This window comes from Malaya genurostris, chromosome 3 (assembly GCF_030247185.1).
Source record: "Malaya genurostris strain Urasoe2022 chromosome 3, Malgen_1.1, whole genome shotgun sequence".
In the NCBI taxonomy this organism is placed as follows: domain Eukaryota; kingdom Metazoa; phylum Arthropoda; class Insecta; order Diptera; family Culicidae; genus Malaya; species Malaya genurostris.
In genome coordinates, this window is record NC_080572.1 from 130,047,262 (window position 1) to 130,072,580 (window position 25,319).

The 25,319-nt window shown below is 39.1% G+C and overlaps 1 protein-coding gene across 1 annotated transcript in view; it reads left to right on the plus strand.

The window, feature by feature from the left end:
• Window positions 1–2,589: 2,589 nt before the first annotated feature.
• The window catches only part of LOC131433986 (sodium channel protein Nach-like), a 342,869-nt gene continuing 320,139 nt past the window's right edge, over window positions 2,590–25,319 (plus strand). Inside the window, exon 1 of the mRNA XM_058600606.1 lies at window positions 2,590–2,648. The gene's annotated coding sequence lies outside the window, so the exon portion shown is untranslated. The remainder of the gene's footprint in view (window positions 2,649–25,319) is intronic.

Consider the following 25,319-nt stretch of genomic DNA (forward strand, 5'->3'; position numbering starts at 1 on the left):
CATTTGAATCTAAGTTTGTGGAAATCGGTCAAACCATCGCTGAGAAAAGTGAGTGAGATCCATTTTGGTATATATGATCACTATTTCCGGTACTTCCGGAACCGGATACCGGGAACCAGGATAGCCGGAATCGGTTTGTTTAGTTGCCTAATGATAATGACTATCGATTTGTGTAGTTTTGAGACCAGTTTAGAGAAATTTTCACGTTTTTTGCTTCGCCGGTTTAAGTGATGGTGTACAATATTGAACACACTTTACCCTATAATTCCGGAACCGGAAGTCGGATCCGGATGAAATTCAGGAATTCCGTATGGGACCGGGAGACCTTTCATTTGAATCTAAGTTTGTGGAAATCGGTCAAACCATCGCTGAGAAAAGTGAGTGAGATCCATTTTGGTATATATGATCACTATTTCCGGTACTTCCGGAACCGGATACCGGGAACCAGGATAGCCGGAATCGGTTTGTTTAGTTGCCTAATGATAATGACTATCGATTTGTGTAGTTTTGAGACCAGTTTAGAGAAATTTTCACGTTTTTTGCTTCGCCGGTTTAAGTGATGGTGTACAATATTGAACACACTTTACCCTATAATTCCGGAACCGGAAGTCGGATCCGGATGAAATTCAGGAATTCCGTATGGGACCACGAGACCTTTCATTTGAATCTAAGTTTGTGGAAATCGGTCAAACCATCGCTGAGAAAAGTGAGTGAGATCCATTTTGGTATATATGACCACTATTTCCAGTACTTCCGGAACCGGATACCAGGAACCAGGATAGCCGGAATCGGTTTGATTAGTTGCCTACTGATAATGACTATCGATTTGTGTAGTTTTGAGACCAGTTTAGAAAAATTTTTTCGTTTTTTGTTTCGCCGGTTTAAGTGACGGTGTACAATATTGAACACACTTTACCCTATAATTCCGGAACCGGAAGTCGGATCCGGATGAAATTCAGGAATTCCGTATGGGACCGGGAGGCCTTTCATTTGAATCTAAGTTTGTGGAAATCGGTCAAACCATCGCTGAGAAAAGTGAGTGAGATCCATTTTGGTATATATGACCACTATTTCCGGTACTTCCGGAACCGGATACCAGGAACCAGGATAGCCGGTATCGGTTTGATTAGTTGCCTACTGATAATGACTATCGATTTGTGTAGTTTTGAGACCAGTTTAGAAAATTTTTTACGTCTTTTGTTTCGCCGGTTTAAGTGACGGTGTACAATATTGAACACACTTTACCCTATAATTCCGGAACCGGAAGTCGGATCCGGATGAAATTCAGGAATTCCGTATGAAACCGGAAGACCTTTCATTTGAATCTAAGTTTGTGGAAATCGGTCAAACCATCGCTGAGAAAAGTGAGTGAGAACCATTTTGGTATATATGACCACTATTTCCGGTACTTCCGGAACTGGATACCGAGAACCAGGATAGCCAAAATCGGTTTGTTTAGTTGCCTACTGATAATGACTATCGATTTGTGTAGTTTTGAGACCAGTTTAGAAAAATTTTCACGTTTTTTGCTTCGCCGGTTTAAGTGACGGTGTACAATATTGAACACACTTTACCCTATAATTCCGGAACCGGAAGTCGGATCCGGATGAAATTCAGGAATTCCGTATGGGACCACGAGACCTTTCATTTGAATCTAAGTTTGTGGAAATCGGTCAAACCATCGCTGAGAAAAGTGAGTGAGATCCATTTTGGTATATATGACCACTATTTCCGGTATTTCCGGAACCGGATACCGGGAACCAGGATAGTCGGAATCGGTTTGTTTAGTTGCCTAAAGATAATGACTATCGATTTGTGTAGTTTTGAGACCAGTTTAGAAAAATTTTCACGTTTTTTGCTTCGCCGGTTTAAGTGATGGTGTACAATATTGAACACACTTTACCCTATAATTCCGGAACCGGAAGTCGGATCCGGATGAAATTCAGGAATTCCGTTTGGGACCACGAGACCTTTCATTTGAATCTAAGTTTGTGGAAATCGGTCAAACCAACGCTTAGAAAAGTGAGTGAGAACCATTTTGGTATATATGACCACTATTTCCGGTACTTCCGGAACCGGATACCGGGAACCAGGATAGCCGGAATCGGTTTGATTAGTTGCCTACTGATAATGACTATCGATTTGTGTAGTTTTGAGACCAGTTTAGAAAATTTTTTACGTCTTTTGTTTCGCCGGTTTAAGTGACGGTGTACAATATTGAACACACTTTACCCTATAATTCCGGAACCGGAAGCCGGATCCGGATGAAATTCAGGAATTCCGAATGGGACCACGAGACCTTTCATTTGAATCCTAGTTTGTCAAAATCGGTTCAGCCATCTCCGAGAAAACCTAGTGAGATTATTTGACACATACACACACACACACACATACATACACACACACACACAGACATTGCTCAGCTCGATGAACTGAGTCGAATGATATATGACACTTGGCCCTCCGGGCCAATTTTCACTAGTCGGTTTTTCAAGTGATTGCATAACCTTTCTATATGAGAAAGGCAAAACAGGACACGATTAGTATAAACCTAATTTGATTGTTTTATCATGTTATGTTCTTTTAGATACAATTGGAAAGCTTTTGGATGCATATTGGATCCAATCAAATGATTCCAAACCAAAAACGTAAGTATCACTTTTGATTATCTGTTAGTTATATATAAAAGGTAGATATAAAACGGAAAACCTTTTTTAATACCTTTAGGTGGATTGAATGATGAAATTCTCGTAAACATATCGTTTAAATCTCGCAAACTCATCATCAAAAATACGGGTTTTCTATCCGACTATATCCAAAATCTCAGGGAGTAAAAACAACTAAAGTCCGTTTTGGGAGCCATTTTTCAACATTCTTCAATAATTTAGGTTATTTTAGAAATTTTTTCTCCTTCATAATGGCCCAGTATTTCTCTATTGAGTGCAGTTCCAATGTATTTCGGGGGTTCAGATCTTTCGGCATGAAATTGACGTCATTCTCCTGGTATCATCGTAAACCTGCGGTCCACGAGCCACTTACGGCTCTTTGAGTGTGAAACTCCGACTCTTTAGAACCTTACGCGAAATGTATTTATTTCATAAGAGAAATGTTTGAAAATTGCTTGCAATTAACGACGAGCGGGAACCATCTCTACATATCAGCCATGTTGTACTCTCTTTTCATCGAATCCCTTTTCAATGGCACGAGTCATTAATGTCGTCATTTCCGGTCGAAGTAGTTGAGGTCATCAACAAGCCATCGAGATGAACGGAATTCATATAAAATCCAACAAGATAATTTTTTTTTGATATTTGGAATACTCGTTGAATTTAGAAACATGCAACATGTTTTCAAATAAAGCTTCTGGTTACAGATTTCCTTTGCGATTATACCGATAATTGTCCAATCGCACGTTCGAAACCTCGGCAATATTTTTTTTCTATGGTAGTAGATTTTATCGTTAACAAAAACAATATTTTTTGTACACAAAGAAGTTACAAACTGATTATTACAGATACAGACTTCAACTTCTGCCTAAAATTCTACAACTACATCTGTGAAACAAAAAGTATCTGGGCTTGGCTTGTCACGGAGTATAGTTCCACGCCAACATTGATAAATTTGGACAATTAAAGCACACTCAACTACACCAAGTCGAAATATTTATTGCTTATTTTTTAATTTTAATTTGGAGTTGAGATTTGTATTAATTTGATACAATAAACCGAGATTTGTATTAATTTGATACAATAAACCGATTCACTTCGTATAAAACAATCGTTGAAATCGGTCGCTTCATAAAAATCTCCCCAAGCGTAGAGTGCCATTTTGTGAATTGCAACCTTTTGTTACGGGTAATTTCAGTACCAATGTATAGGATCGGATATAATCCATCCCGATCAAGTGTAATTCGATCCGTTGTACGGATAAAAAGTGCATTTTTCGATACCACAAAAATCGTTGTGATAACACGTGCTTACAGCAACGAATCTCCATATTGGCTGCTAAGGTCGAGCTCTGCCTCCCGGACGGTAGCCAGCTCGGACTTAGCCTTACAGACATAAATTGATAGCCTATCGGCTATACTGTACATGTGCAGTGAAGACGCGTGGGATAGTGTGTCTGAAGATACTGCTTAGCATCCATCGCCATCGTACAACCAAACACGTGGTCAGCGTTCATTAGTTGCTGTGCTGATTTGTTATATGTTACCTTGAGTAGCGTTCTGCACACCAGCAGCAGAGACGATCATTTTTCTGACCTTGAAGTGAACCAGTGTTATACCAAGCTAGGTAGTATTGTAGTATTTGTTCTCTCTATCCTTCTCGCTAGTATATATTTTAAAAGCGTCTCCTTCACCTTATTATGAGCGAGGGTGGAGGCCTTTCCCCCTCAAACGATAAACCTCTCATCAATATGGATGGTATAGATGATCTTCCTCCCTATGACAATCCATCTCGTACTCGCGTGATGCCGATCGGTTCTGCTGGGCTTTATGTGGTATACTTCCGGTCCAAAAAAAGAACCGCTTACTTTGATGCAAATATCGCGCGAAATGGCTAAACATTATCCGAACGTGATTCAGATAACAAAGGTTCGAGCAAAAAAATTGAAAGTGGTCGTAAAAACTATAGAGCAGGCGAATAAGATCGCTCACCGCGATGCTTTTACACGGAGCTATCGAGTCTACATACCAGCGCGAGAAGTAAAAATTGACGGCGTGGTCACGGAAGTGAGTCTGAATTGCGAAGACCTTCTGAAGCATGGTGTTGGTTGTTTCAGAAACCCTACACTTCAGAAGGTAAAAATATTAGACTGCAAGCAATTGAGTTCAATAAAAATTGCAGAGGATAATACAAAAATATATTCTCCATCAGGCTCGTTTCGGGTGACTTTTGCTGGATCTGTTCTTCCTAACTTCATCCTTCTGGACAGAGTTCGCTTACCGGTTCGACTTTTAGTGCCGCGGGTGATGAATTGCACCAACTGCAAGCAGTTGGGCCATACATCCACCTATTGCGACAATAAACAGAGATGCATCAAATGTGGTGGGGACCATGCGGATGATTCCTGCGGTAAAAAAGCTGAAAAGTGCTTTTACTGTGGGGAAAATCCACATGAATTGAGTTCATGCCCCACATACAAACTGCGAGGGGAAAATTGAAGCGATCTCTTAAAGAACGTTCCAAGCGCACTTTCGCAGAGATGCTGAAGAACGCCATGCCACCTGTCGAATCGGTAAACCTTTACGATTGTTTGCCATCTGACGAAACAGACTTCGATTACCCTCAAGAGGGACCTTCCTTTGCTATGCCTAGCGATTCTAGGAAAAGAAAGTCAACCATACTGATATTGTGGACTGGGTTTTCAGAACTTTCAATATCACTGATCCTCCTAAAAGTATGATGATAACATTGATGCCAACAGTTAGAACATTTTTGAAGCAGTTGACTGCAACATGGCCTCTCCTTTCTGTGATTGTATCCTTCGATGGCTAACTCATCAAACGGGGTTGAGGATTCAATCACTGTCTTGCAGTGGAATTGCAGAAGTATTATCCAAAAAATTGACTCCTTCAAAAATTTAATAAATAGTGTAAAATGTGACGCATTTGCATTATGTGAAAGCTGGATGACTTCAAATATTTCCCTCAACTTCCACGTTTTTAACATTATCCGCTTGGATGAGATAACCCCTACGGAAGAATACTAGTACTATTCTTTCTATCGAATTAACCTCCCCTCGATACCAGGTATTGAAGTGGTCGCATGTTATATCACAATGAAAGACAAGGACCTTTGCATTGCTTCCATCTACATTCCCCCAAAAGTCTCGGTTGGGTTCCAATGGCTCAGCGATGTCATGCAACTCCTTCCTGCGTCGACGTTATTTTTGCGGAGACTTTAACTCTCACGGTACGGGATGGGGTTGTCTTCATGATGACAACAGATCAACCGCGATCTATGATATTTGCGATAGCTTCAATATGACTATTCTGAACACGGGAGAACTGACACGGATTCCTCCACCACCAGCAAGACCCTTTGCTCGACTTCGTTACGGCTAGATTGCAAGTGGAAGACAATCCCTCATCCCCACGGTAGCGATCATCTACCTATCGTAATTTCAGTCGCCAGGGGATTGAGACCATTGGCGACAATCAATGTTTCGTATGACCTCACACGAAATATTGATTGGAAATGCTACGCAATCTTGATATCTGAGAAACTAAAAACAACACAAGAACTTCCCCCGGAGGAAGAGTATAACACATGGATCAATAAGTCTCGAGACTAAAGCAGAGATGGAGCTCGTAGTAAACCAGTAACCACGTCTTTCTAGAGTACTAATTTTGCTTGAAACGTGTCAAAATTTTAAGTCGATCCGAACAGTAGTTTGTTTAAAAAATGAAAAAACCGGAGTTTGGAGTTTCGTGTTTTGATAAAACATTGTTTTTAAATGCGAAAAAACACCGTACAAGGGAAACAACGGATTGAAAAACGTTATCCGGACTCTTGTCCATCAAAAGCAACGATTTGTCGGTGGTTCGCCGAGTTTAAACCTGGTCGTACCGACACAAATGACGCGGAACGCTCGGGTAGACCTGTGGAAGCCGTTACACCGAAAATATGAGTGAAGTGACAAGAATTATAATGAAAGATCGTAAAGTGAAGCTCCGTGAGATTGCTGAGATGACACAGATATCATATGGAAGTGTATTCACTATCCTTCATGAAAAATTGAGCATGAAAAAGGTGTTTTCCAAGTGGTTACCGCGATTGCTTTCGATGGAACAAAAACAGCAACGAGTTGATGATTCAGAAGTCGATGAAAATAATGGCGAAATTGAACGAATTGGGCTTTGATCTGCTTCCCCACACCCCATACACGCCAGATTTAGCCCCCAGTGACTACTGGCTCTTTACTGATCTAAAAAAATGCTCCGGGGAAAAAGATTTGGTTCAAATGAGGAGGTCATCGCTGAAACTGAAGCTTATTTTGAAGCGAAAGATAATTTTTTTTATAAAAATGGTATTGAAAAATTGGAAAAACGTTGGAACAATTGTATCACCCTAAAAGGTGATTATGTTGATGAATAAAAAATAATTTGCAAAAAAAATGTTGTTTCCATTGTTAGTCTCGGGACTTATTGATCCATGTGTTACGTCTTTGGCTGGCTTGATTCTCGACTCCGCGATTCAACCTCGGACGAAACGTGTACCCGGCGCGAAAACTACATCCGCCCTCCCAACCCGTGGTGGAACGAAGAGTGCTCATCACTGAACGCGGAAAAATCTTCAGCATTCGAAAAGTTCAGAAAAAATGGAACATCTGATAGTTATCGGAATTACGCAGCGCTATACAAGCAAATGAAGAACTTAGTTAAAGCAAAGAAACTAGGTTACTGGCGCGGTTTGTTGGCGGATTAACAAAAGAAACATCGATGAGCACTTTTTGGAACACTGCTCGACGAATGCGCAACCAAAACAAGTGGAACGAAAGCGAAGAATATTCTAACAGCTGGATATTCGATTTCGCTAAAAAAAAGTATGCCCCGTATCTGTTCCGGAACAGAAGATCTCTCGCGTCGCGGCATCGAATACAAACGAAACACCGTTTTCGATGGTAGAGTTCTCAGTTGCGCTCCTGTCGTGTAACAATAAAGCCCCGATGCTATACATAATTAAATTCAACTTGTTGAAAAATCTGCCTGACACCGCCAAAAGACGCTTGCTGAATTTATTCAACGAGTTCCTAGAGGGTAATATTGTCCCACACGACTGGAGACAAGTTATAGTGATCGCCATTCAAAAACCAGGGAAACCAGCCTCCGATCACAATTCGTATAGGCCGATTGCTATGCTTTCTTGTATCCGGAAGTTGTTCGAAAAAATGATTCTCTTTCGTCTAGACAATTGGGCCGAGACAAATGCTTTGCTTTCAGATACACAATTTGGGGCAAGGGCAAAGGAACAATTTCCGCAAGGGCAAAGGAACGAACGATTGTCTTGCGTTACTCTCAACAGAAATTCAAATGGCATTTGCTCGTAAAGAACAAATGGCATCAGTTTTCCTAGATATCAAGGGGGCTTTTGTCACAGTTTCTATAAATATCGTGTCTGAGAAGTTGCATCAGCATGGTCTTTCGCCAGTTTTGAATAACTTTTTGTATAATCTATTGTCCGAGAAACACATGTATTTCGCGCATGGTGATTTGTCGACAGTACAATTCAGTTACATGGGTCTTCCTCAGGGCTCATGCTTAAGCCCCCTTTTATACAATTTTTACGTGAGCAACATTGATGAATGTATCAACACACCTTTCACGCTAAGGCAACTTGCCGACGACAGCGTTGTATCTATTATAGGACCCAAAGTTGCCGATCTCCAAGGACCATTGCAAGATACCCTCGACAACTTGTCGACATGGGCTCTTCAAATGGGTATCGATTTCTCTACGGAGAAAACTGAGCTGGTAGTATTTTATAGGAAGCGAGAACCAGCACAACTACAACTTCAATTAAGGGGTGAAACCATTGCTCTGGTCTTCACATTTAAATATCTCGGGGTCAGGTTCGACTCCAAAGGCACCTGGGGATGTCATATCCGGTATCTGAAACAAAAATGCCAACAGAGAATCTTCTTTCTTCGTACAATAACTGGATCATGGTGGGGTGCCACCCAGGAGACCTGATCAGGTTGTACCGAACAACGATATTGTCCGTGATGCAATACGGATGCTTCAGTATTGATTTCAGTATCTTTGTTTGCGTATTGCCCTAGGTTGCATGCAGTCGACTCATACGATGAGTCTCGAAGTGCTCGCGGGCGTCTTACCGTTGAAAACCCGATTCTGGGATCTCTCATATCGATTGCTAATCCGATACGATATCTCGAATCCGATGGTGATTGAAAACTTCGAAAGGCTTGTCGAGCTTAATTCTCAAACCCGTTTTATGTCCTTGTATTTTGATTACATGGCTCAGAATATTAATCCTTCGTCGTTTGCTTCCAACCGTGTTCATTTCTTGGATACTTCTGACGAAACCTTGGTTTAGAGGGATGATTGTGGGTCGAGATTTCATACGGGTGATGTCCCGGCTTATGTCTAATCACCACATTTTGAATGCACACCTCCGGCGTATAGGTCTCGCGGACCCACACGAAGAATGTAACCATCATCGATGCATACCAACGTTACCAGGCACCTACGTCACCAACCGACCAGCCTCTACCGATGACTAGTTGGAGAATATGATCATGAAATTGAAGATACTAATTTACTCTAATTTTAATTAGTATAAAAATGCCCTCGGCACATTATAGCTTAACGCAGTGTGCCTTAATATATGTTATTGAATAAAAAAAATAAATCGGTTCGGGTAAAACTCAGTATTTCGACTACTTTTTTCAAAAGCTACAATGGCTTTCCAAATTTACGGCGATGAAACGTTTGCTTTGTACTGGAATGGAATTAATACATTCTTTAATGGAATATTTTACAGATTTCGGTAACTTTCTGAGAGTTTTTTCATAGCTGTTTGTTCAGTAATAAGTTTAAAAATTGAAATGATTACAATACGCTCGGTAGTCAATTTTTGGTCAATCTGTTAAAAACTACCAAACAGTTCCGTAAACGCTGTGAACACTAACGGATGATTCGGTAAAATTTCATTCTATTTATTCGATCGCGCATTTGTCAACCCTCATAAAATTTTCCAATTTTGCAACAGATTTAGATTCTACGGATAATCGTTCATATTAGTTGATTGCAACTTTTACTACTTCATTGCCAGAACGGTGCATATATTTTATTATACAATTAAATAACACGGAACAAATGAGTGTAAAAATATACAACAAACTATGTTATAGTGGTATTATTGTGAATTAACATACTCACTAGAAGGAAACAGCCCAGATTGGTGATTCAATGCATAGGGCGCTGGCCTGAAAGAAGCCCCGACCTGAAAGAAGTCGTAGTTTCAGTAGGATCGTAGTACCAGTCATGCAATTGTACACTGTACGCTATGAATCGACTGCGAAGTCTGTTGTAACAGAATGTCAAATTCCTCAAAAGTGATGTCATATCAAGGCTCCCAAGTAGCAATTAAAACTTGTTATAATTGGCATGTTTCACAATTGCTTCAAATAGGTTTTTTTTGTTTGAATTGTTAGACAATTGATTCAACACGTGTTTGTAGGGGATTTAAAACTTATTCATATTACTGCTTGTGAAACCAACTCAAAAACCTGTATAGATTAGGATCCACATCCGGTTTTCAACTGACTGTACGACAAGATCATTTGAGCAGTTTCAATTCCGGTTTCAACTTAGCAAATATTACTGTTGTGAAACATATGAAACAAGAAACTTGTTGCACATCATACAAGAAAAGTGCGCTTTTCCAATAGCATAATTCTTGCGAGGAGAGTTGATAAAATCAGTACTAGAACAATGTTTGCTACTTCGGCTGCGGTTGAATTCTAAAACCCATCACGCTTCTCAAATCAAATCAACCTATACTTCGAACCATTAAATTTCATCTCAACGCAATGTCAATACATTGTAGACACTATTGAGCAACTCCACGCCAAATCGTCCAGAAATGGCAAAATTCTGGCACGACCCCCTTTGATATACATGAGCCTTTACATGTGTAATCGGTATAGCAAATGAAGTATTTTTCACTGGTCTAATGACTTTTTTCATTCAAGGCTAATTTTTTAAAAGGGCGCATGTTTTGTAGAAGTAGTAGGTAACCAATCGAACTTTCTAAAAAAAAAATACAACAAAAAAATCATCCAATTTTTCGTGAAATCGAAAATACAATTTATTTTTCAAAATTCTCAGTTATTTTACCGTATGATTATATTTTTAATTTTCAATCACAAAAAACGTTAAGTTACAAGGAAACTAAAGAATGTTTCAGAAAGTTTCCTGAAAAAAAATTTCAACAGTTTTCGAAAAAACGATGTTTTTATTCTAATAAATGTTTCTAAGCAACGAAATATTATTCTCTAAGCTACATACAAAAAAAGGTGGGTGGGTAATGTCAGAGACATAACTGGATGTCGTGAAAACGAAAACAACTGACATGTTCCTTAACACTTCCGAATATCAATTAGTTGATCAATTGTATGAATTATGCAAGCATTCCTTTTTTCCACATTTTTCGCAAAAAGAAGGCTTCACTTGATCTAGATTACTGTGAATTTCACACAGCGAAAAGTGCAAAAATCAAATCAGTTCTAGATTTGCACTAAACTGAGGATATTTCCTTTCGATTTGCGAGCAAGAAATCCTAATAGTTCTTTAGAAAACTTTTAGAGCCCTTAGAACGGCCGATTTTGTGAAATGCTCTCCAGCGTTGCTTTTTCGCCAATGCAAATGACTGGCAGCTGTGACGTAATCGCTCTTGTCGGAGGCGAAACTAGCTTTGCAAACGACACAAAATACATCTGCTCGCAGTGGCGATAGAATCCAAACTGATTCAATTTTTGTTGAGAGGCTTGTTTTCACCTGATTTTGTTTGTAGCTTTTTCACTAATGGGTGGTCCTAACGGCTATAAAAATAGCAGCATATAAAATTTTAATGTCGATAATTAATTTCGAATTTCCATTTCATTGAAAGAAACTATCGGGATGCTACGGGATTCATTCCTGCCTTTCAGAAGGACCAAATTGTGGAACTCACTACGATATTAAGCACTGTTCGGAACATTTTTCTCGGACGATTTGTTATACAGCAGCAGATATTTTGTTCTCTTCCTCAGAACGCGTTCTGATTGGCTGGTGTTGACTGAGACAAGGTCAAATAAGACAGGTTTTTCGATAGTGTACTATATTATTGCTATACACGTTTGAGTTGAAAAATTTCGATCCTATTGATATCTAGATTATACATATAAATCCTTTCACAGATCACTGAGCTATGAGCTTTAAAAATCCGAGAAAGGCAAACGCGTCTTATGAATTATCCTCTTTGATACTCGTTTATGCAAAACATTTCAGAAAAGTTTAATCTTGGATTATTTGAGATTATGTCACACAACTGAAAATTTTATCATAAAATTGTGATCATATTTCCGATGGTATGTAGCAAAAATTATGTTGATTCGTTAGATGCAACTAGAGATATTCTCGATCAAAAACTTATCACTCTCTCAAGGAATAAATTTTGAAAAGGCGCCCCATAGTAAAGTAAGTCGTATTCACGACAAAAAATTGAATTTTACAGGTGACTTAATCCCTCATACGATGTAATTCATAAAGAAGTAATTTGTCAAATAACGGAAAATCTCATTTGTAATGACTTAATGTTAGATGAGCTTGAATTTTACTGGTTTCGACTGTAACTTGGGTTCTGCTAGCAGGTGCGGCTGTATGAATTTAAATGCACCTTTTACCAGCCAAGCAGATCTATGTTTCTCGGTCGATTAACAGATGTACTTGCGATCCAATGATTCTCGGTTCAAGTCGCGACGGTTGCTCTCAGTTATTTTTCTTTTGTCGTGAATACGACTTACTTTACTATGGAGCGCCTTCACAAAATTTACCCTGTACTAGAATGGGCAGAACTTTATCGCGAATATCTCTTGATGTACTTAACCAAACAACATAATTTTATCCATAAACTATCGGTAATATGATCAGGAATTTATGATTAAATTTTCAACAGTGTGAGATAACCATAAATAATTGAAAAACAACGTTTTCTAAAACTTTTGGAAATAATGAGAAAAATTCATCACGCTTGCTTGCCTTTTTCGCACCCGGACGATGGTTTTGTGTTGGTCAGGTACATATCAGATTCGATGTACTACTGGACGAGTATAAAAGGTAAATGTTGATTGAAAATTGTTCACTTCTTCCAAGATGTCGAGATGAAGTTCTCCCATCAACATCAACAAGAACAAACCAAGTATAAAGCGTGAAACGCTCCAGTCGTGCTTTCATTTGGACCTCGGTCAAACGCACAGGTCGCAGAGCCAGTTTCCTTTCAAAGAAGATAGATTGCACACGGGCCAAATTCCGATTCTAGAAAGGAAAAAAATGAGTCATGATGTGGGGGAAAATAATATATTTTCATGTTATGATAATACACCACGATTAAAACTTCTCGGATCATGATCCATTCTGACAGATTTCGCTAAAGTTTAAACTTAACGCACTTGACGTTGTTAGGTATAACTTCAGGCGTGTTACTGCTACGATGGTAATTTCTGCAACATGAATTCAGGCGTTATGTGCGATTTTTGCAACGATGGTAATTTTTGCAACATAAATTCAGTGAAAAGCACGCCGAACTTGTAATCAGAATCATGAACAATTAAAATAAAAAGTTTTTGAAAAAATGACGGCGCCTAAAGTAATGTGTTTACTTGCGTTCATTGCTCCAGTTTTTGTATTTCAGAATTTCAACACATAAACGAACTGCATGAAAAAACACGTGTGAATCAAACCTCTAAACTCTATGTCGCAACTACCGCGAATCGATTGAAAAATTGTCTTATTTATTTATATTTTTCTGATTTTCGTTAGATGGTGTTCCAAATTCACAATCAAATTTATTTTTTTGTTTTACTAGCTTTCGGAATATTATTCTAGCAACAACGGTCACATCAAATAAGTAAGAATACATTCAAAGAAAAAGTGTAACATTGATGTTTGTCAAATGAAAAGCGTAGCCGTTTTTAGTCTCTTATGGTGTCAATTTTCGGTTCATTATTTTTATGTTTATGTTATGTTTAATTGTCTATCAGCTGGTAGGTAAAACAACAAGATTATTAAATGAATATACTTCAGGATCGAGGAAACATTTTCGATACTTCAGGATCGAGGAAACATTTTCAGTAATTCTTGCTTCTCAATGTCTGTTTTTGCTTTACCATTAATCTACTAAGCAATCTATCACATCACTTGATGCAGAGGGTTCAAAGTGATATCGGGTAGAAAATTGGAGTTACGAGCTTTGAAAGAATTACATTCCTCAAGTAACACATTTTTGAACCATGATTAATTTTCATTAGAGAAGAGTTGTTACTCATGGTTTCATGAGAAGTTAAAATGGTTGGTTTCATAATTTTCTAATCATGACAGCAGTTACGGATTTCTTTCCGTGCATGATCCAACTGCTGGTCGTTTACTTTGGAGCAAAATGCAGCGAAAAATTGACAACGTTGGGGAACATAATGCAATATCCACCCTTCTAATGGCTTTAAATTTTATCTAAAGAACTATAAAGATTGCATATTTAAAACCATTAGTGTAGTGCAAATCTGGGATAATTTGATTAGCTTTGTGCAATTTATGTCAGTGCAAAATTCGCAACAGTGTTTAATATCTTAGAGGATTGCATAATTTGGCCCTTCTGAATGCCAAAAATTAATCCGGTACTGCCTTTGATAATTTCTTTCACTGTAATATTCAAATCCAAAATGAAATAATCGGCTTAAAAATTATGTTGTTATTTAGAACCATAATTGTATACCCAACGAATTTTTTCCTTCACTATACTGTATACGGCCAACTGTCAACCTGTTGTAGTTTGTAGTAGAATTTTCTGCTGATTTGCTATATAAAGTGCAAATCACCGACTTAGAATAGATTCGAACTCAATTCGTCACTTTTCATCACGAACGCCTTCATACATTTTTTTAGAACCATCATTATGTTATCATAAAGAAGTATCCTGGGTATTTCGTAATATTTGGTTGTATGTCAGAATGTGCAATGTAACTAATCTGTACTTGAGGTTAAATGTATCGTTTCAAATTCTAGAAGTGAAAAGGGGAAAGCTTGCTCAATTCACACAATCGATCAACTAATTGATATTCGGAAGCATAGGGAAAGAGTGTTAGTTATTCACGACATCCAGTTATGTCTCTGACATCACACACCCGGACTTTTTTATTTCAATGAATTTCATGTATGGAGTTTTAGACACAATATTAAATGTTCTTCTACGTAAATTTGCGTGAGCTGCGACGCTCCGTTTATGTGCATCTAATAAGATGTAAAATCACAGGGTTTTTTTTCAAGAGTGTACCTTCATTGAAAAAGCTCATAGAAAGCTACTTCCTAAATGCAATTATTTTCGAGATATATGAGGAACTAGATTGAGAAAATGGATATAGATGGATAAAAATGGATAGCTAGTTTATAAAAATACACATAATAAAAGGAGATTGCTATGAAATTATCTTGATTCCTTTTAGAAGCTCAATCGTACATACCTTTCGTATTTATTATTGTATGTTCATGTTCTATTGCCAAATTGGATTGGAAAATTGTATCAGTTTGGATTCTATCGCCACTGCGAGCAGATGTATTGTGTATCGTTTGCAAAGCTAGGTTCGCTTAGGACAAGAGCGACTGCGTCACAGCTGCTAGTCGTTTGCACTAGTGAAATGCCTTGGCAGTCATACTGGCGTTCCTGCTCCTCCGCGTAACGTAACACTCAGCGTCGTCCTTGATGAGCAGTGCAATAGGCATCATGCACGCCACCACGCAGGCTGCATCTCCAGATACCGTACGGTACGCACTGATCACACGAAGACACATCAATCTGTACGTGCTCTCCAGCACTTTTGCGTTGCGTTCCTCCCGGAGTGTCGACGCCCATGCCGGGCTGCCGTACCTGAGGATCGATACTGCCACTCCTGCCAGTAACCTGCATTTGCTAGAACGCACTGGCGAGCTATTGGCCATCATTTGCGAGAGGGCCGCAATCGCCATTGAAGCACGTTTACAGGCTATTCCACGTGCTTGCCGAAACTGAGCTTGTCGTCAAGCATCACACCCAATTGCTTCAGTGATCTCCTGGAGGGGATCATGCAATCACCAGCACGTGCCGACGCCTCTTGCTCTGATTTTTTGTTGTTTACCACCATCATCTCTGTTTTATGATGCGCTAGTTGCAGTTTCCTGCTACACAACCAGTCTTCCACTATGCTGATCGAGTGTGATGCGCTCAGTTCAACCTCTTCGATGGATTCTCCGTATACGGCCAGCGTGATGTCGCGGACGACGACCCGACTATCTTGACGCCCGTGGGGAGCCTCAACCTCAGTACGCCATCGTACATTATATTCAACAGGAGCGGGCCCAGAATGGATCCCTGTGGTACTCCGGCCGTGATAGAAGTGTTGCGTAAGACTTCCTCGGTCTCGTAAAGCAATACCCGGTTCTGAAAGTAGTCAAGAATCTTGTACAGCCCTTCTGGTACTCCCATTCGAAGGAGGGAGTCAGCGATATCCGCCCAACAAGCACTATTGAACGCGTTTTTGACGTCAATCGTTACTACCCCACAGTAGCAAATTCCAAGCTTAGGTTGAATAGCGACCTCCTCGGTGACTACCACCGATTTTATGGCATCCGCCGTAGACCTGCCTTTGCGGAACCCGTACTGTTCGTTAGACAGTACACCCGTCTCCTCTATGAACGATGCTAGCCTGTTCAGGATAATTCTCTCCAAGAACTTCCCTGTGGTGTCGATCAGGCAGATTGGTCTATATGCTGACGGGTCCCCAGGATGTTTCCCAGGTTTCGGTAACAGTGCCAATCTCTGCCTTTCCAAGTGTCCGGGAACGTGCGCTCGTCCAGACATCTCTGCATGACCTTCCTGAACATGTCCGGTTTGGAGGTTATAGCAGCCTTTGAGCCGCGTTTGGGTTACCATCTGGCCCTGGAGCTTTCTTAGTGTCGAGCGATCTCGTCTCTGACACAACTCTTCATTTGTCACTCTGCTAACATCGTTTGTTGGTAGTGGCGCTGGCGGCCACGAAGACGTATCGTGGTGAGGGAAGATGACTCTTATGATCTCCTTCAGCTTCGCCGGACTACGTTCAGGGCCCAAGTAGAAAATGTAACTTATTGAAATTTCAAGAGGTTTTACAATTGTCTTACAATTGTTTTTATGTTAGATATGTTCAAAAAGATTTTTAAATATATTAAAATCGGTTGTGAAACTTATACCTGTTAAGTTTTACGATAATACCGAAAAAATCACTATAGAACAATTTGGAGTATATCTAAAACAATTGTGCAGAAAATCATCAACTTGCTCACGTTGCACTAGTAGTTATAGAAGCTCACATTCACATCGTCATGTAAAAACGAAGTAACTAAAACAATTGTTCAACTTATCAAAAAATTTCCAAATGGCTGTCATAATTGTATCGGACTCAATATATGCCAAATGGATGTATATCTCTTGTGAAGAAAAAATAGTGAAATTTTGCTCTCCGCAAGGCAGAAACTGCTAAGCCGAATTGAAAGCTCGCAGTAAAAACTATTTTGTTGCCGAGTCCGCATTGTCTTGACTGCCTCATGAAATTTTAGGTCAGTGTGTGCAGTTCTCTTTATTTTTAGAAAAACAATTCGAAACTGGCAAATAAGTTGTACCAGATTTATCTGCTTGAATTGAACGAAAAACTTGCCGACATGAGAATATTATCATAAAAGTTTCAGAAATACAGCATTACATACGCAATGAAAACAAATATCAAATCAGATAATTTGTATTCGGTTTTCATCTCGCGAAAAAATGAACAGACCTGACATCACTTTATATTTCCTTTTACATAGGTAAAATAAATCATTACGTTGGGTGAACCATTTTCTTTTCAACACATGTTACCCTCGATGCCATATTGTAAAATATCGAAGAAAATGGATTTCAAGATTTTTCAGATTAATTGAAACATCAATATGATTAAAATCGTCTGAAAAGGTGTATGAATGTTTGATAACTTTCTTATACATATTTAAAGCACTCTTCCGATCATATTCAGTGAAAAGAATAGATTGTTATTTTCATAGAAATTGATGTGCAATCATCAAAACACGTACATTCAAAGGCGCTTGATAATTTCAGGCGTACGAAGACATGTTTCACCATAAAAATGCAGTTCGTTGTCGATTTTCTATTTACTAAAACATAAAAGATCAATTCTACAATATGTTGTATTACCATTTATTCATGTGCAGAATATTTTTAAAGTTCCATATTTGTGTTACGGGCAGTTGTATAGAAAATCAAATGTGAAACTTATTCATTAGAAATTATGTTTCCTATGTTTTTGTAAACATCGATTCAATTCTTGTTTACATTACGTAGTGGTTCCCATGAGTTGCACAATTGTTTTTTCGCTGATTTAATTGCTGCATTTGCAATGGGATCGATGCATGAGTTTTTGTATCAGTTGCACAATAATTGTGAATAAATGTTCGTGACAACGGAAGAACTTAAAAATAGGATGCACAACGCAGAAAAATTGCGCTTTTTCCATAACATAACAGTTACTACAATAGTAATATGAACTAATTTGATAAATTGCACAATCTGTAGAAAAATACAGGACAGCAACTTAACGTGCTACTTGGGGGGATGCTAGCGCCACTCTCGTTTTGGCCATAACCATACTGTAGGCATCACCCCATGGGTTGGAGTTGGCATATTGACACAGGTTTTCGAAGAAGACTTTTGTCGTGATTACTACTTACTTTACTATGGGGCGCGTTTTCAAAGTTTACCCTCTGAGAGAGTGATAAGTTTTGTCGTGAATATGACTTACTTTACTATGGGGTGCCTTTTCAAAATTTACCTCTGAGAGAGTGATAAGTTTTTGATCGTGAATATCTATTGTTGTATCTAATAAATCAACAAAATTTATGCGACATGCCATCGGATATATGATCACAATTTTATGATAAAATTTTCAGTTTTGTGACATGGTCTCAAATTATTCAAAATTAAACTTTTCTGAAATGTTTGGTATAAACGAGTATCAAAGAGGATAATTCATAAGGCGCGTTTGCCTTTCTCGTATTTTTAAAGCTCATAGCTCAGTGATCTGTGAAAGGATTTATATAATCTAACTACCAATAGAATCGAAATTTTTCAACTTAAACGTGTATAGCAAAAGCATTGAAGTATTTCAATAGTACACTATTGAAAAACCTGTCTCATTTGACCCATGTTAACACCAGCCAATCAGAACGCGTTCTAAGGAAGAGAACAAAATATATGCTGCTGTACAACAAATCGTTCGAGAAAAATGTTCCTAAAAGTGTTGAATATCGTAGTGAGTTCCTCAATTTGGTCCTTCTGAATGCAAGAAACGAATCCCTACAGCATATTGAAAGTTGATTTCAATAAATTATGCAAATCCGAAATGAAATAATCAACATTAAAATTCTGTATGCGGCTATTTTTAAAGCCGTTAGGACCGCCCATTAGTTAAAAAGCTACAAAAGAAATCTGGTAAAAACAAGCCTCTCAACAAAAATTGAATCAGTTAGGATTCTATCGCCACTGCGAGCAGATGTGTTTTGTGTCGTCTGCACAGCTAGTTTCGCTTTCGACAAGAGCGATTATGTCACAGCTTCCAGTCATTAGCATTGGTGAAAAAACAACGGTTTAGAGCACAACACAAAATCAGCCGTTCTAAGGCTCGAAAAGTTTTCTAAAGAACTATTAGGATTTGTTGTTCGCAAATCGAAGGTAATTATCCTCAGTTTAGTGCAAATCAAGAACAGTTTGGTTAGATTTGTGCACTTTTCGCTGTGTGAAATGCACAGTAATCGAGATCAAGTGAAGCCATTTTTGCGAAATATGTTCCAGAGTTTAATGTCGTAGATAATTACGCAATTTGACCCTTCTGAATGCTAGAAACGGATCCCTACAGCATATTGATAGTTTCTTTTAATAAATTTTGCAAATCCGAAATTAAATAATCGACATTGAAATTCTGTATGCGGCTATTTTTATAGCCGTTAGGACCGCCCATTAGTGAAAAAACTACAAACGAAATCACATAAAAGGAAATCTCTTAACAAAAATTGAATCATTCGTCATCTAACACTCGATGTGGATAGACGAATAACCTACTACGACTAATTTCGATTTTGTTTTATTTTTTATTCGCAGTTTCTACCTACCCAAGCTATGGGTAAAACGCGCCATAGATCCGAGAAGGATCCAAAGGATGCTAAGCGTCTGAAGCCAAGTGATGTACAGGTAAACGACCGTTTGCTGAGTAAAAACCAATATGCTGATCTGCCAGTTGATGTCGAAGAGGAACTGCAGAAGAAGGAAATAATGCCGCCATTCTACCTGTAGGGCTTCCCACCAACTCTACGCTCGGATTTCAACACACTGATCAGCAAAGGACTACAGGCAACAATCCGTTTATGTACTGAAGGCTACAAAATAACTGTTCCGGCTTTGAACCACTACAAAGGAGTGGAATGTTATCTGAAGCAGACAAAAGCGGAATACTTCACACACGATATTGCCGCCAACAAACCTATGAAGGTTGTACTTCGAGAACTACCCGATATGATGGAAGCCGAACTAAAGCAGGCACTGTCGGAGGCTGGACTAAAGCCTATGATGGTGTTCATAATGAAACGACATAATACGGACAAAAAATTTAGAGATCAACTGTACCTGATTCATCTGGAGAAGAGCTCCATCACCATGAGTCAACTGAAAACGATTAAATCGTTATTTCACATAATCATCGAATGGCAAAAGTATAAACCGGTACATCGGGATGTCACACAGTGCACGAACTGTTTGAACTACGGCCATGGAGCGAGGAATTGCCACATGAAAAGTCGGTGCGGGAAATGTGCCGAACCACACAATACCAACGATTGCCTACTAGATGACATCGCTGTAAAATGTGTGAACTGTGATGTAAATTCGACAACAGGCGTCCCGTAAACAATCAACGCGCAAGAATGTTCCACAGAAGGATGAAATTAATTTCCCACGGCTCCCACCGAAGAGGGATATTCCGAATTTGCCGCCACTTCCTCGCAGCAATCCAAAGACTTCAGCCGCTGGATCTCAAAAAGAATCTTCCTCAAGAATCCCTCCTGGATGGGGCAATAATCAACCACAAGCAAAGGATGACTCTGGTGATTTATTCTCTGCTGAACAACTGATCGTCATTTTTGAAACAATGACAACAAAACTACGAAACTGCAGAACGCGGTTAGATCAAATCAACGCCTTAGGCAAATTCATCATCGAATATGCAATATAATGAGTTGGTTATAGTAAATTGGAATGCTTGCTCACTCAGGAGCAAAACTGCTGAATTGTCCGACTTTCTTCAAGAGAAGAATGCCGATATTGCTATTTTAACTGAAACTCATCTTAAACCTGAAATTTCTATTTTTATTTCCAATTACAGGATTCACAGGCTCGACAGGACAACTACCAGAGGAGGGGGAGTTGCCATTGCCATTAAACGATCCATTCAGCATAGGCTTATGTCAGCCTTTAAATTGCAACTAATAGAAGCCATCGGAAGTGACATTACAACGACGATGGGACCCATCATCATCATTGCAGCGTACTGCCCCAAACGAACCAATCTTCGAGATGGTACGTGTGCATCATTGAAGCGAAATCTGGCTATGCTCACTCGACGACAGAACAAATTCATCATTGCTGGGGACCTGAACGCACGGCATGAGCTGTGGTGAAACAGAAGACAGAATCAAAACGGATTCGTACTTGCCGAAGATTACGAAGCTGGACAGTACAACATCCTCGCTCCGGATCAACCAACGCGACTTTCCAGATCGGGAGTTCATTCAATTTTGGATATATTCATCAGCAACATCGCCATAGACAGCTCTCCGGTTGTCTTCAACGAGCTCTCTTCCGACCACTTTCCAGTAATATTGACGTTGGGATCTTCACCAGAAACAGTGCCTTTTCAACCACGGAGGAACTATTATCGCACCGATTGAGTCCAATTTCAACAAATCGCCGACCAACTTATTAATATCGATTTGCCACTTGATTCCCCGATGGAAATCGATGCAGCCCTATCTTCCTTCCAGCATTCAATCACAGTCGCTCGTGATAGGACAGTTCCAGTACAACATATGCCGAGTTCCTCTCTTCAAATTGACAGTGTCACCAAGAAACTCATCCGACTTCGAAATATCTACCGGAGGCAGTATCAACGAACTGGCATCCTAGATAGGAAGACTTCTTATAACAACTTAACTAGGATAATCCAGAAAAGGATATCTGAGCTTCGCAACAGGAACGGTTTCGACAACACATTCAACATTGAGCTGAAACATTTGAGTATTCGCTCATTTGTCTTCTTAGCTAAAATTTTCAACAGGTGCTGGGAGCTTGGTTACTTTCCTTCAAAGTGGAAGTTAGCTAAAGTTATCCCAGTTTTGAAACCGGGGAAAGATCCTTCCCTTTCCAAGAGCTATCGGCCCATCAGCTTACTCTCTGCCCTATCCAAGCTGTTTGAAAAGTCAATACAAAGGCGAATTCTTGCTTTCGCAGATGAACAGGATATATTTCTGGAAGAACAGTTTGGGTTCCGGAAAGGAAGATCCACCATCCACCAACTCACAATGGTTAACAACGTCATCCAGCAAAATAAATCAGTGTCCAAAACGACTGCCATGGCAATATTGGATATTGAAAAGGCATTCGATAATGTGTGGCACGATGGACTGGTGTTCAAACTGTATCGGTATAATTTTCCCATGTATCTTATTAAAATTATCAAAAATTATCTTGCAGATAGAGTATTCCAGGTTTCTCTGAATAATGCACTTTCAGAAAGATTTACTATTCTTGCTGGTGTACCCCAAGGAAGTATCCTAGGTCCCATCCTATACAACAATTTTACATCAGACATCCCACCTCTTCCGGGTGGTGGTGTTCTGTCACAATTTGCTAATGATACTGCCATTCTTTACAAAGGTCGTGTCATTAATGCCCTGAAGAATAAACTATAGACAGGTCTGGACGCTCTAACTGAATATTTTACAAGCTGGAACATTGTGATCAATGCAGCAAAAACTCAGGTCATCTTGTTTCCACATTCAAGATCTCCAAAGCTTGTTCCATCAGACGAATGCAGAATACGATTCGGTGATGAGGTCATTCAATGGTCCGATGAAGTTATCTATCTAGGACTCACGTTTGACAGACATCTGATATTCAGGTCACATGTTGACAAAATCGTTCAAAAATGCAGCATACTCATTAGGTCTCTGTATCCGCTCATTTGTAGAACATCTAAACTTTGCCTGAAGAATCAGATGGCTGTCTATAAACAAATCATCTACCCCGCAATTGAATACGCAGTCCCTGTTTGGCGGGGCTGTGCACGAACACACAAACTTAGGCTTCAGCGCATTCAAAGTAAGATCTTAAAGATGATTCTAAATCTACCCCCTTGGACAAGGACTAGTGAAGTACATGAGATGGCCTCACTGGATATACTAGAACAAAAATTCGAACAATACTGCACGAAATTTGAAGAGAGGTGCTTAATCTCTGAAATACAAATAATTCAAAATTTGTACGTATTAGGTTAGGGATAGTTATAAGTAGGTAGATATTTTATAAATAATTAAAATAAATATTATGATTAAACATTAGTATGTAGAACAAGAGTAACTAAAACACCTAATATTAATAACGAATCGTATGAACAACAAAGATGAAAGGCCAAAGGGTCAAAACAATTGTACTGAAAAATGTTGATGTAATACACAAAAATAAGATTAATAAACAAATATTTATGCATGCAAAAATTGAATCAGTTTGGATTTCGCTTTCGACAAGAGCGATTACGTCACAGCTGCCAGTCAAAACAATTGTACTGAAAAATGTTGATGTAATACACAAAAATAAGATTAATAAACAGATATTTATGCATGCAGAAATTGAATCAGTTTGGATTTCGCTTTCGACAAGAGCGATTACGTCACAGCTGCCAGTCATTAGCATTGGTGAAAAAACAACGGTGAAGAGCATTACACAAAATCAGCCGTTCTAATGGCTGTAAAAGTTTTCTAAAGAACTAATAGGATTTGTTGTTCGCAAATCGAAAATAATTATCCCCAGTTCAGTGCAAATCAAGAACATTTTGGTTAGATTTGTGCACTTTTCGCTGTGTGAAATTCACAGTAATCGAGATCAAGTGAAAAATTTTTTTTTGCGAAAAATGTTCCAGAGTTTAATGTCGTAGACAATTACGCAAATTGACCCTTCTGAATGCTGGAAACGAATCCCTACAGTATATTGATAGTTTCTTTCAATAAATTATGCAAATCCGAAATGAAATAATCTACATTAAAATTCTGTATGCGGCTATTTTTATATTCGTTAGCAGCAGATGTGAAAAGGGGATAACTGAGCAACTGTTCCCGAAACAAGACACACGACAGCAACATCGAGGACCTGTCGTCTCACTGTTTCCCGATCTGAATGCACGAGACACCGCCAGCACAATGACACCGAAAATCGGTAGAAAGGCAGCCAAAAAGTCCAGCAAGGCCCATTGCCGAAACAAGACACACACGAGAACCATCTCAGATCTCAATATTTCCTACCAAAAGATTCATCAAGATGGAAGTTAAATTAATTTGCACCGTCACTAACACATTCAATTACGAACGGCAATGCGAAAGCGAAAGTGATGATTTTGAACACATCTTTATACTAATATACAAATATGCCGTGCGAAACAGAGTTGAACAAATTGAACAAATGAAAGAGATGAACAAATTGTTAGAACAAATGTTTCCACTTGATTTGCGCATTCTACTTTCCAGGCGTATCAGAACTGGCTAAACTTAAAGCAATCCTAAATATTTCTTTATCACAGTGATGTGGTCGTCCTGAAAAGGATGGGGTTTTCAACTCCTCGTCGTTACGGATGGCCAGCTGCAGATGGGAGGGATGATTTTCGTTTTCTTGTTGTCACGGGCAGCATTACCGGCCAATTCCAATACTTCGACAGCCAAGTACTCCATCACTGCCGCCAGATAGACCGGTGCACCGGCACCGACACGCTCTGCGTAGTTTACCTTTCGGAGCAGACGATGGATTTTGCCAACTGGGAACTGCAGACCAGCAAGGTTCGAGCGGGACTTTACCTTGCCCTTAACTGTTCCTCCTGTATGCGTGTTTCTGCGTAAAAATTCCACAAGATGCTGTTAACAGCTAGACAGCCAATTCAGTATTAATCATTTTATGGAACGACAGTCAATACTTTTGTGAAATGTTGAATGAATGATTTTTGTTTACTTTTGAGCTTTAAATTAACTTTCAAAATAGTTTTCTTACAGACAATCTCTTCCATTTTTATAAATTTTCTAAAAAAAATGACAGAATGCTTTTTAAACTCTCATTTGAAACCGTGTTAAATGTAAAAACCGCGTAAATCGTGATAACTCCGGAATCTGTGTTAAAAAAGTCATGTATAAAAAACCGTGCGAAAAAAACGTATAAAAAGAGACCTGGAGT